The following is a 15,542-nucleotide window of genomic DNA, read 5'->3' as shown; positions in this document are numbered from 1 at the left end:
CATCCCAAAATCAGAACAGCATAAGACAAGGCATGGAATTACAGAAATGGAGGGACATTCATAGAAAAGCAAGCTTCCTATTATGGCCTCAATGCCACAATGGTAGTGTAACAGGATATTAAAACGAGAATTTTCTTGTCTCACTTTCAGCCAATGATCCACAGTTGAGAACAAGTTCAATGTACTAGAAATGAGGTGACAGATTATCTAGTCAACAGTTGGTAAGGCTGTGGCCAAAAATTGCTCAGGCTATCTTTAGCTCACCATTCAAATAAAAACTACAAACATATACTGAGGGAAGGGAGCCTATAGATTGATTGAGAAGGAAGTAGCACAATGATGCACTCGGAATTGGGTACTCAAGAACCGGTAACTAATTAAAAGACTCCTGTCCTCAGTCTGGGCTACTATTTTAGAATTGGCCAGTACTTCGGTAGGTTGGTGGAGTAAAGAAATATGTTTTCCCAAGGGACAGATAATCCCTAGGAAAGGAACTAGCGCTAATCCATTTTTAAAGGAATTTACCTAAAGGACTATGAAAAAAAAAAAAAACCAAAAAAACAAAAAACAAGATAACTCTAAAACAAACAGGACAGAGATAAACCAGAAAGTCAGAAACTAAGGAGGGTAGTCAAAACCAGACAAAGAAGGTGACAACTGCATCAAGGAATTATAGTTGGATTATCTCCAAATACTAGAAGTCTTTGATGAATCCAGAAAAGCAAGAGAAGAACCCATTAAGACTTCCAACATACCTTTACTACCAATTAGTTCTTCCCTACTTCTAATCCCCAAATTTCATAAAATGTAGGTGATGCACGGTGAGGAGGGTGAAAAGATGAGGTAATAATAATAATAATAATAATAATAATAATGCAAAAGCCTACTAGCTGACCAACCTATTTCCTTCCTTATTCAGGTTTTTAAACCCTCTTTGAGCAAGGTTGATGTAGAAAAGACATTTTACATTGGAGGAGAATTTAAAACTTTATCAAACATTTTCTTCATTACTTGAAAATTTAGTCTATTTTAAAATGCCAGAGTGAGAAAAGAAGGAGTGAAAGAATGAAAGAAAAAAATTGAGAAGAAAAAAAGCAAGCAGCAGTAGAAAAGCAAGAATAGAGAAGATATGGAAATAACAACACTTAAACAGCATTTTATCAAGGGGCAGAAAACATAATATTTAGAAAGGAATTGTGTGTAAAGTGACTAGAGAGAATAAAATAACTTTGCTTGCACCCTGAGTCTTTCTAATAAACCTGTTAGAGTGATACATGGTGGGCAAAGCAGACCAATTATATGGCCATCATTTTGTTATGATTATTGTGGGACCAGAAATACATTTTATAAATATAGAATCCAAATTGCTTTATTTAAGGAATAGTACTCATATTATATACACTGCAAATTTGTTAAGGGGAGACACACCTATTTATAAAATGTTCAAATATTTCCTGAGTTACAGAAACTCTTAAGTAGTGGAGGAAAATGGCAAATAAGACAGGCTCCACCCTCTCCGAGTTTACATCTAGTAGAGGAAACAGACAAGTACAAAGGTAGTTACGTTACATGCAATAATTGCTGAAAAGAATAAACACAGCCCATAGGATCACATGGAAAGATCATCCAAGAAAATATATAAGTGAGGAAGAAGGGACAGAAGACATCTTAGTGCAGAAGAAATAGAAAGCAAAGCCTGAGAGATGAGGCTGAGTTATACAGAGGAGAGTAGCCTAGAGATAAAGGGGGAAAAGTGAGCAGTTTAAAAGAATGGTGCATTCCGATAAAGGTCAAAAGAAAGTATGATATATCCTGGGAACTATAAAGACTATAGTCTCAATAAATCAATATGTGCAGTTTGCAAGGAAAGAAATGGGGCTGAAGACATAAGGGCGAGCCAGAACACACACCATGACACAGAATTTGGATTTTATCCCGAGGACAATGGGGGCCACTGAAGATTTGGTAACACTCATTTTCATACACCGCACATCTATCATATGCTAAGCACTCTTTCACATATGTTTTATTGTTTTTTCCTCACAACAACCCTGTGAGGTAGGTGAAATGACTCCCAATTAACAGATTTAAAAAACAACCTTAAAGTTGTTAAGCAATTTACACTTGATTAATACCTACAAAGTGGCAGTCAGGATTCGAGACCACACTTCAGAAAATACATTAGAAAGATGATATACACATATATACAAACACACATTTACCCACAAGACATATAGAAATTTCAGAATTATAGAAAAATTTTCAAGTAATAAATGCTTAATTCAGTTAAGATAAAGATAATGAGGTTTCTGGCATCAGTAGCCTTTTATGCAAACTTATACATTTAAAATTTTCAATGAATTCAATTTATATTGAAAAATAACTGCAAAATTTATAAAAATAAGCAAAAATCATTTGATACATAAAATAAGAAAAGCAAAGATATGAGTATTATATCTCCACTAATCTATTGGAAACCATTTAGAAAAAAATATTTTTCATTTTTTAATTCTAAAACATTTAAATTCAAATTCCATATATTAGTCTGTGAATATAAATTATATTTTGGATAACAAGAAATGATGTATAAAATACTAAAGCTTGATTATCAAATGAAGTAACTCAAATACTGATGACTTAGGGTAAAAAGAATTTTCCACCTAATCCTACATTGAAAAATCATCTCCCTATTACTTACAGTAAAACATTTGAAGGTGTTTCGTCTGACAAATAAAATTTGTTCAGATAAATCTGATAAGAAAAATAATTTAAAATATAATCTATTTGAGATGGATATAAAAAATATACCTAATTTAAAAGAGTAGTTTGTAAAACTGAGAACATCTGATAATTAAAAATTATGGACTAAAATTCTATTTTAAAATGTATGTTCTTTAAAATTAGTTTAAATTGAATAAATTATGCAATGAAAAATATATTGCCATATACTTTTCTATTTTCTCACCAATTTCACTATTTCTTCAGCTGGTTCTAATAGCTCTTCTTAAAGCCTCTAATGGAAAGCTAGATGTTGCCAGGACATTATCACAAGAGGTCTAAGTATATATCATTCATACATAAGTACTTAAAAATTCATATAACTTGGCCAGGCGCAGTAGCTCATGCCTGTAATCCCAGTACTTTGGGAGGCCGAGGCGGGCAGATCACGAGGTCAGGAGATTGAGACCATCCTGGCTAACATGGTGAAACCCTGTCTCTACTAAAAATACAAAAAAATTAGCCGGGTGTGGTGGCATGCACCTGTAGTCTCAGTTACTCAGGAGGCTGAGGAAGGAGAATCATTTGAACCCGAGAGACGGAAGTTGCAGTGAGCTGAGATCGTGCCATTGCACTCCAGCCTGGGTGACAGAGCGAGACTCCATCTCAAAATAAATAAATAAATAAATAAAATAAAATAAATTCATATAACTTATGCATTTGTTTCATTTTTCCTATTACAAATAGAAAATTATAATGAGAAAGGATGGAAAACAAATATTTCATTAAACTTTAATTATTCATAACCTATAATTTATTTCTGAATTCCAAAATTATTAAGTGAGTACTAATTAAGTAATAATCCTGCCCACAATTCTGGCCTTTCAAAGCATAAGGAAGGCCCTTTGAAAATCACCAATAGAGATAAGAGGTATCTATTTTATGAAATGGTGATATAATCTCTAAAAATCTAAACAAATGTTCCAAATAAATAATTTAACTGAAACACCAAGAGTTTATTTTTGATTACACAAACAGTAAATTTTCATTAAATTCAAGAATACAGAAGTATATTCAATAAAAAGTTCCCATCTGATTCTTTTTCAAATCCCATACACTATGGGTATAATAAAGTACAAGATTCATATGACTAAATATTGAATCAAGTAAGTTGCCAAACTTATATCATCCACATAAAGTCTAAAATATAAGAAATAATTTGTATAATTTAAAAATAGATACTGGGACACACAAAACAGGTACAGTTTGTACCTTTTCAAACAAAATTTAATATATAAAACATATAATCTATTCTGTCAAATAATGACTTCAGTAAATAAAATGAATGAGATTAATACTTACAATAACACTGTAGAAAATGCCAAAGAATCAATTATAGCAATTCAAATATTTCCTATATTGATAAAAATACTCTCTTGGCTAGAGATACATAGGTACATTATGTGTAAACTGTAAATATTTAAGTATTGATATTTACTTCTTTAGTGCTTTGACTATTAAATGAAATACTCAATCTATGCAAGGGGGTAAGCTTCATTACAATATGAGTTTTTGGTAACCTTTAAGTAAATTTCCACTCAGTGTAAGTAAAGCCTTTTATTCTTACTCACTTTATGCTTCCATCATGAATAAGATATTAAGAACTGTGCTACATTTTCCAAAAATTACATTTCAAAACAGTGGAGTTATCTACACTACAAAATTAGATAGATAATTGAAAATCTTTGTAGGAAACCCAACTCCCTCTATTGATTCTAAAACATTATCACTCAGCATTTAATTAACACAAATAATATTCTAATTAGAACAAAGTTACTGAAGCCCAAATATCTTGGTAAGGTACAATTCTAAATACATATACTACTAACCCTGAATTAAACAGAAAACACTTTAAATGTCCCTAAAAAATCATTTCTTCTACCCAACTCATTTTACAAGTAAATAAACTGTGGAATGAAGTTATTTTTTATCTGCTTTGACTAAGAATCTAAGAATCTATAAACATAGATATATGCACAATATAATTTAACTTATGACACATAATTTAAAGTTACCTAAACCAAATGACATTATATTTAATAAGATTAAGACTCTGTGAAGTCTGAGATTCTAATTTTTTTTACATAGAGCAGTCTATAAATGTAGCAAAAAAGAGATAAAATGTCATACTATTGACTAAAAAAACCCTAAAATAATAAATATAACATACCGTATCATATTGTGTAACAACAGACACAGCTGTTTCTATATTTTCTCTATTTTATAAGGCATAAACATGCTAAACTATTACAAAAGATAGCACTCTTATAAAAGTGCTTTTACAAAAGAAAACCTCATTAAATAATTAAATGGGAGAGACTAAAACTACATTAAGCGGAAGTTCAAGTATTTACTGTTTCTTCTCTCCCCTGCTTTCTTCCCCAAATGTTAAAGGAAAAAAAAAAAAAAATGTGCAGAGCACAGTGGCTCACGCCTATAATCCCAGCACTTCAGGAGACCAAGGTGGGAGGATCACTTGAGGCCAGGAGTTCGAGGTCAGGCTAGTCTCAAACAGTGAGACCCTATCTCTACAGAAACTAAAAAGAAAAAAAAAAGAAAAAAGAAAAGCCAGGTGTGGTAGTGCATGCCTATAGTGCAAGCATCCAGTTACGTTGATAGCTGGGAGGCTATCTTTGATATTTGGGAGGCTGAGGCAGGAAGATCGCTTAAGCCCAGGAGGTTGAGGCTGCAGTGAGCCATGATCATATTACCATACTCCATACTGGGTGAAAGAGCGAGACCTCATCTCAGAAAAATTAAAAATAAAAATAAAAAAGAAGTCAAATTTGGTGTTTCCAATCCTAAGAATCAAAACTAGTTCATCATAAACTGGCTTTGCTGCAAAACTCCAAAAGAAAGTATTAAAACCAAGACATAAAACACTGGAAGCAAAGCTAATAAAGACGTTCCTGTTGAATTACAAGTTTTTTTTGTTTGTTTGTTTGTTTTTTTTTTTTTTTTTTTTTTTTTTTTTTGCTATTTTAACAACATGGCTCTGAAATTTTATAACATTGATTTGGTTACTTAAAAATATTTAAAAACAATATGATTAAGTTCCATTCAAAGTGAAGAATATTGATAAAAGCATTTTAGTTTCATTTGCTTTTAGAATAAAAAGGAGTGCATCCATCTATTTGTTATTTAATTTCATACCAATCAGATGATCTTAAAATAAAATTTAGAGCCAGGGAGAGCAGCACTAAGTTTAACTGACCTCAATACATTTTTAGATGATGTTTCCCAGTTATTTGTTATTTTCTCTTATTGGGTTTTCCAGTCTAGGGCAGGTACACAAGAAACTTACAGTCTATGTAGTACTCCTAGTCAGTTTCACTCTGCAGATGGCACAGTGGAGAAATACCTTCTGTACAGCATCATGTACAATTTCTTCTGCAGCTGTCAGCACCTAGGGGAAAGTGCGCTGTTAAACAGTTGCTGCGTTCCACCTCAGAAGTGGCTGCAATTCGGTGGTGGGTGAAGTGACTCCTGTACATATATACAGGGATGAAAAGTACTATAGAAAATGAAAATATATAAGAACAAAGTGGCTGTCTGAAAACTTTGCCACAGCAAAACAGAATACATTACTCAGTCACAAGAGACCTACGCAGATGGGCTATCATTCATTTAAAAATTGAATGCTCAGAATGATTGCAGGAAAGGCAGAAATACACTTACTCAATTCACAACATAACTATAAACCAAATGTTAAAACATATGTGTATGTTAAAAAATAAAACCCAAATACTTATATTGATTTATAACATTATTTATACAGAAATTTACCTAAAACCAGGCCAACATATACAACAAGATTCTTTATTCTGCTCAGCTAATTAATGTTTTTGGTTCCGATGAGAATTCAAGGGGGAAAAAAACAAAATAGGTAAGATATCAAAACTGAAGCACAAGTACATTAAAATATCTAAAACGGATTTTTAAAAAGCTATTCTGAAATTCCAAATTACTTTATATTTTAAAAATAATTTTATGAAATTAGTCCTCAACTGATGTCTTATAAAAATACAACTTTTCTTCTCCAAAATCAAATTAAGATAGACCCTAAACAGTCTTCATCCTTAGCCCATATAAACAATGAGTCAACCAAGTTTAAGATCACTTTAGTTCATCAGTACAGAAAATTATTACCACATTCTGCTTTTACTACAACAACCTGTCCACATAATTTATCTTTGATGGAATCAGAAAATCAAATTCAGTAATTATTCTCTGAGAAATATCACTGAATCACAAGGCTGTAAGGTACTATCTCATCTCCTAGCTTGAGGCACAGCTACTATGTATATACTACTCTGAAGAGGTAACTTTACGTTATTCAAAATATTCGCACCTAGGTTTCTTTCTGAAACAGACTGAGGACGCTTTGTGCCAAAGTCCAAAAAACCTGACCATTAGCATACCATATGTCAAACTTTTCTGAATCTCACTTGCTAATTAAATAGAATTTATTTACTTTGGCATATACTCAGTGGAGTTAGAGAGATAGCTGACAATTTTCTTTCAGCTTTCTTAAATTCTTTCTATAATAAAGCATAGTGTAAATATGTAAATTATTTTCCTTAAGTGACAAGATGTGGCTCTTTATTTTAAAAGACATAGAACAGAGATTCCCAATCTAGAGTCCACAAACGAAATTTAAGATTTCTAGGATTTCTAGGAAACTGCATAGTAAAATAAAAATATGTGAGTCCATACACACATTTTCAGGGGAAATGGGCCATAAGATTTTGTTAGGTTTTAAAGGGCTCTGTAACCTCTCATGTAGTTTAAGAAACTTTGATAAATTATACTCAAGAAACCCAACTGAACAAGCAGAAGTAATCCTTCTAAATTAAATGTGTAAATGAGCAGCTGTTTCTTCTTATGTAAAATGGATAATAGTAACTTGAATGGATATTCCAACTACAAAATGAAATAATGCATATCAGACACATGATATAATACCTGGCCTATTATTACCAGTAATAGCAATAATTGTTCAAAAGAGCTACCTCAAGTAACTATGGGATTCCACCTTTATTTACTGCTACATAATTTCATAATATTATTTTTTATTTAGCCATGTCTTCTAAAATAGATCAATATCACAAACTATACATTTCTGCATTATTTTCAAAATAAAAATGTTAAGTATAAGTTTTAGAATCCTGCCACATACCTCTGGAGTCTGCATTTCTCAAAAAGACACACTGGTCCCTTCTCACACATTGTACTTACTTGGAATGGAGTCAGATATAGTAAACATTTTGCTTTAATTTTTATATAAATAATGTCATTTCATTTATCAGTCTTTTATTTATATAACAGTATACAAACAAAAAATCTAAATTTGAAGAATCTAGCAGGGGATCACATTTTTTTAAAAAGTAATGCACATAATACTTTTGTTTGTATGAATCATTTTCTCTACTCCTTTTAGGTATTTTTCTGTAGATATAAAGATATAATAACCATTCATACATACATATCCTCCGAAAAGAAAAAGATTATCCTCACCTTTAAAATAATTCACAATATTACAAAACAGTATTACAAAACGGTGCATGCTCCTCAAGATTGTGGTGACTTAAATACTCATTTATAAAATGACAAGTAAATTCTTAACAAATCCTAAAGATACTCAGTGAGGAAAAAGACTTGCTAATACATATAAAACAATAGCATACAACAACTATACAGGTGGTTCTTAACTACTTCAAATGTAAACAGTGTTTTCTACTCTTCTCATAGAAGTTACATTTATGTGTTCACACAATAAAAAAATATATACATAGCAGTAGGTTTTATGTAAAAAGGCACAGAAGTAAAGAGAAGCATAGTTTAGCATTCAGAATACTGCAATGAAAAGGATGTGAGTGGAATAGAGTCCATGTTAAGAACCATGAAGAGAAGGAGAATAGGCACAGGACCAATTATGTTAAGGAATCTTTGAATGTTTAACCTCAACAGTGGCATTTAAGTAAATATTGTGTAAGAAATAATTCTAACAGCATAGAAAATGAATTATAGGTATGGATGATTCAGCTGGGGTGATGATAATGTGAATATACAGTTAGAAATAATAAAAGTGATAAAAAATAAAATTACACTATGTGGAACACTGGAAGAGTAAATAATGAAGGATAAGTTAAATATATTTTCTAAAGATTGAATCTAATAGCTAGAATTCATTGATTCCTTTATTCACTCAACAACAAAAAATCCGTTGTTTCCTATGGGTCAAGGACTATTTTAGGCACTGGGTAAAGTGGTGAACAAAGAAGTCAATGTCCTGTCCTCTTGAGAATCATGTTAATATAAGTGATATAATAAACTATTAAATATACAATGTAATGTATGAAAATTAGTGTATAAACCAAAAATAAAGCAAGTGATCGGAAGAGAACAAATATACTATTTTAAGTGTATTCAGAGAACACTAAGGAAGCAGTATTACTTAAATGAAGAATGAAATGAAGTGAGTCTACTTTCTGGAGTTTTAGAATACCACATACAGAGGCAGATGGCAGAGTGATAGCAAAGCTCCGAGATAGGAACATGTGATCAAAAACTTAACCTGCTGTCAGATCATCTAGGACCTTCCAAGGTTTAATAAGGACTTTGGGTTTGTTTTTTGCTTTTACTGTTTTAGAAAGTCACTACAGTATTTTGACTGAGGGAATGATATAACCTGTTTAAAAGGGTTACAAAAGCAGCTGTAGTGGAATGAACTTCACTGTAGCTAGGAGGAATAAACCTACTAGGCAAGACTGGTAAAATATATATAATGAGATCTCAGGTAGCACTTTCCCCATTGCCCAGGGGCTGGCAATTAGAACCCAAGGCTAAGAACAAAGGCATCTATCAAGTATTTTATATTTGGAAGACAGACTTAAACAAAGGAGAGCCAACTCCACCTCCGTAACTTAAACATCTTTACCTTCCTTAGTTCCTCCTCATCCAGAAGTGCCTTCTCCTGTCCCCATTATGAGGCAATCATCAGAGTTTGCTTCACTGACTTAATGTAGCTGAATAGTGCTGTTGCTCAGAGTCCAAATCAAGCAAGAGTTCATCTAAAAGATTAGTAAGAAGGGAAGACTGGTATCTCACCTCTCAGTTGGACCACTGCTTGTGTGTTAGACTTGCTTATTATCCCATGCCCAATTCCCTTCTCTGTGCCTATTTGAAGAGAGGGAGAAAAGACATGGAGTTGGAAGACAGGGTACAGATAATTGGATTCCCTCTCTGCAAAAGCAAAGAGTGTAGTGAATGTGAAGTGAAAGTAGCTGGACTTGAGCCTCCAGGTGATGGGGACTCAAGCAGCCAGAGGCTGTGAATGTACTGGAGAGGTAAAAACGGAGAAAGAGTAGAGAAAGACAATTCAGAAACGGTTGGTATGACACTCCAAAAACAACCCCCACACTCCCCACCAAAGTTGTGTACATGTGCCCCATCAGAGAGCTAGTAATTATCTCCTATCCTCACAGAAGGAGGACTTGGCCGGGCCTGGTGGCTCAAAGCTTCAATCCCAGCACTTTGCAAGGCCGAGGTGGGCGGATCACTTGAGGCCACGGTTCAAAACCAGCCTGGCCTATATGGTGAAACCCCATCTCTACTACAAATACAAAAAAACTGGCTGGGCATGGTGGTGTGCACCTGTAATCCCAGCTGCTCAGGAGGCTGAGGCAGGTGAATTACTTCAAACTGGGAGGCAGAGGCTGCACTGAGCCAAGACTATACCACTGCACTCCAGCCTGGGTGGAAAAAAAGAAAGAAAGGAAGAAAAAGAAAAGGGAAGGGAAGAAAAAGAAAGGGAAGGGAAGGGAGGGGAGGTGAGGGGAGGGGAGGGGAGGGGAGGGGATGGAAGGGAAGGGAAGAAGGACTAGTCAGTGTGAGGCAATGGAGCAGAAACAGAAAAAAAGGGAACAACAAAAGGTACTACTTACATAAGAAAGTCTTTTCCCTTTCTACCTTTCCCCTCACTTCATCAGCACACAGGAGGAGAAATAGGTATATGAGAAAAAAAAAAAAAAACCACACAGATCATTCTCCACTCACTGGATTGAGCAAAGGGAATGACTAGACTTCAACCTCTCCCAACACTCTATAATCTCCCAGAAAAGTCCAAGTCATATTGACTGAAAGAAGAGAAATTGAGTTATAAGTTGGCTATGAGGTTAAAATTCAAGTTAAACTGACTTTACTACATTAAAGTCAGATTAAATTAAAGTGCCCAGGAACCTATGACATCATCTTGAGACAAGTAAAAGAAACAAAAAAGAATGATTTGACTAATCGTAAACAAAAAAGGTCACACTGGAGAAAAATAAAACCACTCCATGTTCCCATTCCCACTTAATTCTCCATCCCAATTTATACTGTATTATATAAAATGGTTAGTACCAACGAGGTAGTGATTTTGACTATTCATTTCTCTAAAACATTCTATGAATACTAGGCTGAATACCTAAATTATCATATTCTTATTTATTATTCTTATGAACAACCAGCAATTACCTAACTATCGCTATTTTGTAGATAATTTCTTCGCGTTTTTCCTTGTGTATAAAAGCTACAGAAATATTTGTCTATTTATAAACAGTAATATTAAGCAATTAAATAACATGAATATATTTTGTGCATTTGTAGAAAATACTAGGTTTTACAGAAGCTAAAACATAATATCTCCTAAATAAGACATCAAACTTAGAAGCTTGTAGATAAAAAAGGCTCTACAGAAGGAAAGACTAAAACAGAAAGAAAACAGAGTTTAGATGGATTCTTGTTTTATAGGAACACTTTCAATATTCATGATGCAGTAACCTAAAATACAATTTTAGAGAATATTTTACTCTGACTCATAGTTTAATAACAGCATCTTTCACTAAATGGAATAATGCTCTCTCCAGGCATTTAATAGTTAAATTAATATTTAATGGGCATTCTCTTAAAAATCAGGCAATTCTTTTTAGATAAATTAAGGTATCACTATTTTACATGACTAAATTATGCATGGCCTTGTCTCTTTTTAAATGTCACACTTTTGAGAAAACAGAATTCTATTACAATGATGTTTATAACTATTCATGTAATATTCTCATTCGTTTAACAATTACTTATCATCCTGAATTATGACATGTATATTCAACACATATTTTATCATTTCATCAGTCATTCCTTCTCAGAGGCACAACACACTGAAGATGAAGTGTGAGTCAAAATTACAAAACTAAGCTCTAAATGTATACCTTTTTTCTACTCTTTCTCACAGGATGTAGAAAGAAATATCAGTTACAAGTAAATTTAAAAGTGTAAGAAAAATCATGGAAACTCAGTTCATCCAAACTAACACGTTAATTCTCTGTTACTTAATAATATCAACCTACATAACTTGAAAAAAATCAAGTTGTGATGAAATACCTCTAAGCTTTTCTAGCATAAGTAATATTTAATTCAACAACAGCTATCACTTATGTCAACCAGGAATAAATAATCTGGTACCATGATTTGTTATCACACAATTATCGGGGTTAGTTCTAAGACTTATGTTAATGTTTCTTATAATTGTGCAAAAAGTGGTTGTTCTAACACCAAAAAAGGATACAAAGTTCAATATAAAACTAACGAAATATGCTCAAGATCTATGTCAGAAGAACCACAATATTCCAATGAAAGAAATCAATGACGATCTAAGTAAATGACCTATTCCATGAACTCAGAGGAAGACTCACTGTTGTTAAGATGTCAGATCTTCCCTACTTGATCTATAGATGCAATGCAATACCCATCAAAATCCCAGTGAGTTATTTTGCAGATACCAATTAACTGATTCTAAAGATTTATACAAAAAAAGCAAAAGGCCCAGAATATTAAAGGAGAAGAACAAAGCTAGAAGACTGACACTATCCAAATCAAAACTTTATAAAACAAGACAGGGTGGTACTCGTAAAATAACAGACAACTTGATCAATGGAACAGAAATAAAAAAAGCCCAGAAACAAACCCATATTAACATAGTCAACTGATTTTTCACTAAGGAGAGGAGGTAATTAAGTAATTTCACTAAGGAGAGGAGGTAACTAAGGAGCAATGATAGTTTGTTTCAACAGATAGTGCTGGAACAACTGGATATCCACATACCAAAAAATAAAATTAAAAAAAAAAGCTAATCTAAATACAAATCATAAACCTTTCACAAAAATTAACTCAAAATACACCAAACATAAAACTATACAACTCCTAGAAGATAACATAGGATAAAATCAGGGTGACCTTGTGCTTGACAATGATGTTTTAGATACAACACCAAAAGCAGATCCATGTAAGAACAAAATTGATCAGTTGGACTTCATTAAAATTAAAACTTCTGCTCTGTGGAAAACACTATTAAGAGAATGAAAAGATAAGCCACAGATAGGGGAAACACATACCTCATAAAGTACTAGTATCCAAAATATCAAAAAAGCACTCACAATTCAACAATTAGAAAATACGGACAAAAGGTCTGAAAAGACACCTCACTAAACAGATAAAATGATGTCAAAAAAGCATACGAAAAGATGCTCAATATCTTATGTATATTAGGACTGTCATAACAAAGCACTACAAACTGGGTGGCTTAAGTACTGGAGGTTATAAGGGACAATAAGGTGTTGTCAGGGGTGATTTCTTTTGAGGATGTATCTTTCCAGGCCTCTCTCCTTGGCTTATAGATGGCAGTCCATGTTCCCATGACATTCTCTCTGCATGCCATCTCTGTACACATTTCTCCTTTTATAAGGATACCAGTCATAATGGATTCAAACTTACCACTATAACTTTTCCTTAACTTGATTACATCTCCAAATAAGGTCACATTCTGAGGTACTGGGATTTAGGACTTTAACACATCAATTTTGTGGGGACATAGTATATCTTTAGGGAACTGAAAATTAAAACAATAAGATACCATTACACACCTATTAGAATGGCTAAAATCCAAAATGCTGACATCACCATATGCTGATGAGGTTGTGGAACAACAGAAGGAAATTATTGGTGGGAATGCAAAATAGTAGAGCCATTTTGATTTTTGTGACAGTCTCTCCTGTTGCCCAGGCTTGAGTGCAGGCTGCTCACTGTAGCTTCGACATCCCGCCCGGTCACAAGCGATCCTCCCACCTCAGCCTCCCAAGTAGTGGGTACTACAGGCACATGCTACCATGACTGGCTAATTTTTTTTTTTTTTTTTTTTTTTTTTTGTATTTTCAGGGTTTTGCCAAGATGCCCAGGCTAGTCCTGGACTCCTGAGCTCAAGCTATCTGCCCACCTCTGCCTCCCAAATTGCTGGGATTACAGACATGAGCCACCATGCTCGGCCCACTACAGTCATTTTGAAAGACAGTTTAATTGTTTCTTACAAAACTAAGCATACTTTTAACATACCATACAGCAATCATGCTCCTTGGTATTTACAAAAATGAATCAAAAACATATGCCTACAGGAAAACCTGCACACAAAAGTTTATAGCAGCTTTATTAATGACTGTTCAAACATAGAAGCAAAGATGTCCTATAATACAGGTGGATGGATTAAAAAAATGGTGATACATCCATACAATGGAATATTATCTCATGATTAAAAGACATGAGCTAACATGCCATAAAAAGAGGAACCTTAAACCTTAAATGAAAAAAAAAAAAAGGTCAATCTAAAAAGGCTGCCTACTGTATGATTCCAACTAAACGATGATCTGGAAAAGGCAAAACTATAGAGACAGTAAATGACAGTGGTTACCAAGGGTGCCTTGGAGGGAAAAAAAGGGGGAATGGACAGGTAGAAAACAGGGAGGTTTTCTTTTTACAAATATATAATGACATGGGTACGTGTCATTATATATATGTAAAAACATACAAAAATGTACAACATAATGAGTGAATCCCAAGATACATTATAGACTTCAGTTAATAAGAGTGTCTCCATTTTGGCTCATCAATTGTAACAACTGTACCACACTAATTGTCCAAACTTGGAAGCAAAGATGTCCTTCAACACAGGTGGATGGCTAAACAAAGTGGCTAATAATACATTGTTAATAATTGAGGAGCAGAGGGAGTTGGGGCAAAAAGAAATATATGGCAACACTTTAGACTTCTGCTAAATTTTTTCTGTAAACTTAAAACCGCTCTAAAAAATAGTCCATTAATTAAAGAAAAGTAGTTCTTCTACTAAGACGGTCAGGAAGCAAAGGATTTAGGATAATTACATGGAAATAGAAGTAAATTAAAAAAAAAAATTTAAGTGCAAAAATATTGTTTTTTCAGTAATAGTCAATAATCCATGACATACTCTATGACAAACTATGACATAAAACTCAATAAAAGTATAATTTCTATATAGGAAGGTTGTTTTTAAAAATGTTTTAGATAGGCCATTTTGCAACATTTAACAAAATGCTATTTTCATTTCAGAAAGCCAGATAATGCCTTGGACGTAACAATATTGATATGTAAGATTATATTTTTAAAAATATTCAAACTGTACTTACATCATTCTAAAATTCTACAGCCTACATAATTATATTAGGATGGAATAAGGTAATATTATTTGAGCAAAGTAAAACAGAACACTTTTGATTAGAAGAACACAAGGATAATTTCCCCTCCTTGCCTACATATCATGCACCTCACTTGGATGCAAAAGAAAACTTATAGGGAGACGACAATTTTATGCTAACTTTGAGATAAATTTTCAACAAGAAAGAAGCAGTTTTCCAAGTTAAAAA

The 15,542-nt window shown here is 33.2% G+C and overlaps 1 protein-coding gene across 11 annotated transcripts in view; it reads right to left on the bottom strand.

Moving 5' to 3' along the window:
* NOVA1 (NOVA alternative splicing regulator 1) overlaps positions 1-15,542 on the bottom strand; it is a 149,938-nt gene that overhangs the window by 96,166 nt on the left and 38,230 nt on the right. For 4 of the 11 annotated variants that reach the window (XM_030931719.1, XM_030931723.1, XM_030931720.1 and 1 more), the window contains exon 3: positions 6,083-6,184. The exons of 6 other annotated variants lie outside the window; for them this stretch is intronic. The gene's annotated coding sequence lies outside the window, so the exon portion shown is untranslated. Of the gene's footprint in view, positions 1-6,082; positions 6,185-9,718; positions 9,838-15,542 lie in introns of those variants that run through there. One more of the 11 variants, XM_030931722.1, reaches the window with a different exon arrangement.

This window comes from Rhinopithecus roxellana, chromosome 5, assembly GCF_007565055.1.
Source record: "Rhinopithecus roxellana isolate Shanxi Qingling chromosome 5, ASM756505v1, whole genome shotgun sequence".
NCBI classification, from domain to species: domain Eukaryota; kingdom Metazoa; phylum Chordata; class Mammalia; order Primates; family Cercopithecidae; genus Rhinopithecus; species Rhinopithecus roxellana.
The sequence above is the reverse complement of the archived record's forward strand: the minus strand, read 5'-3'. Positions and strand labels throughout refer to the sequence as shown.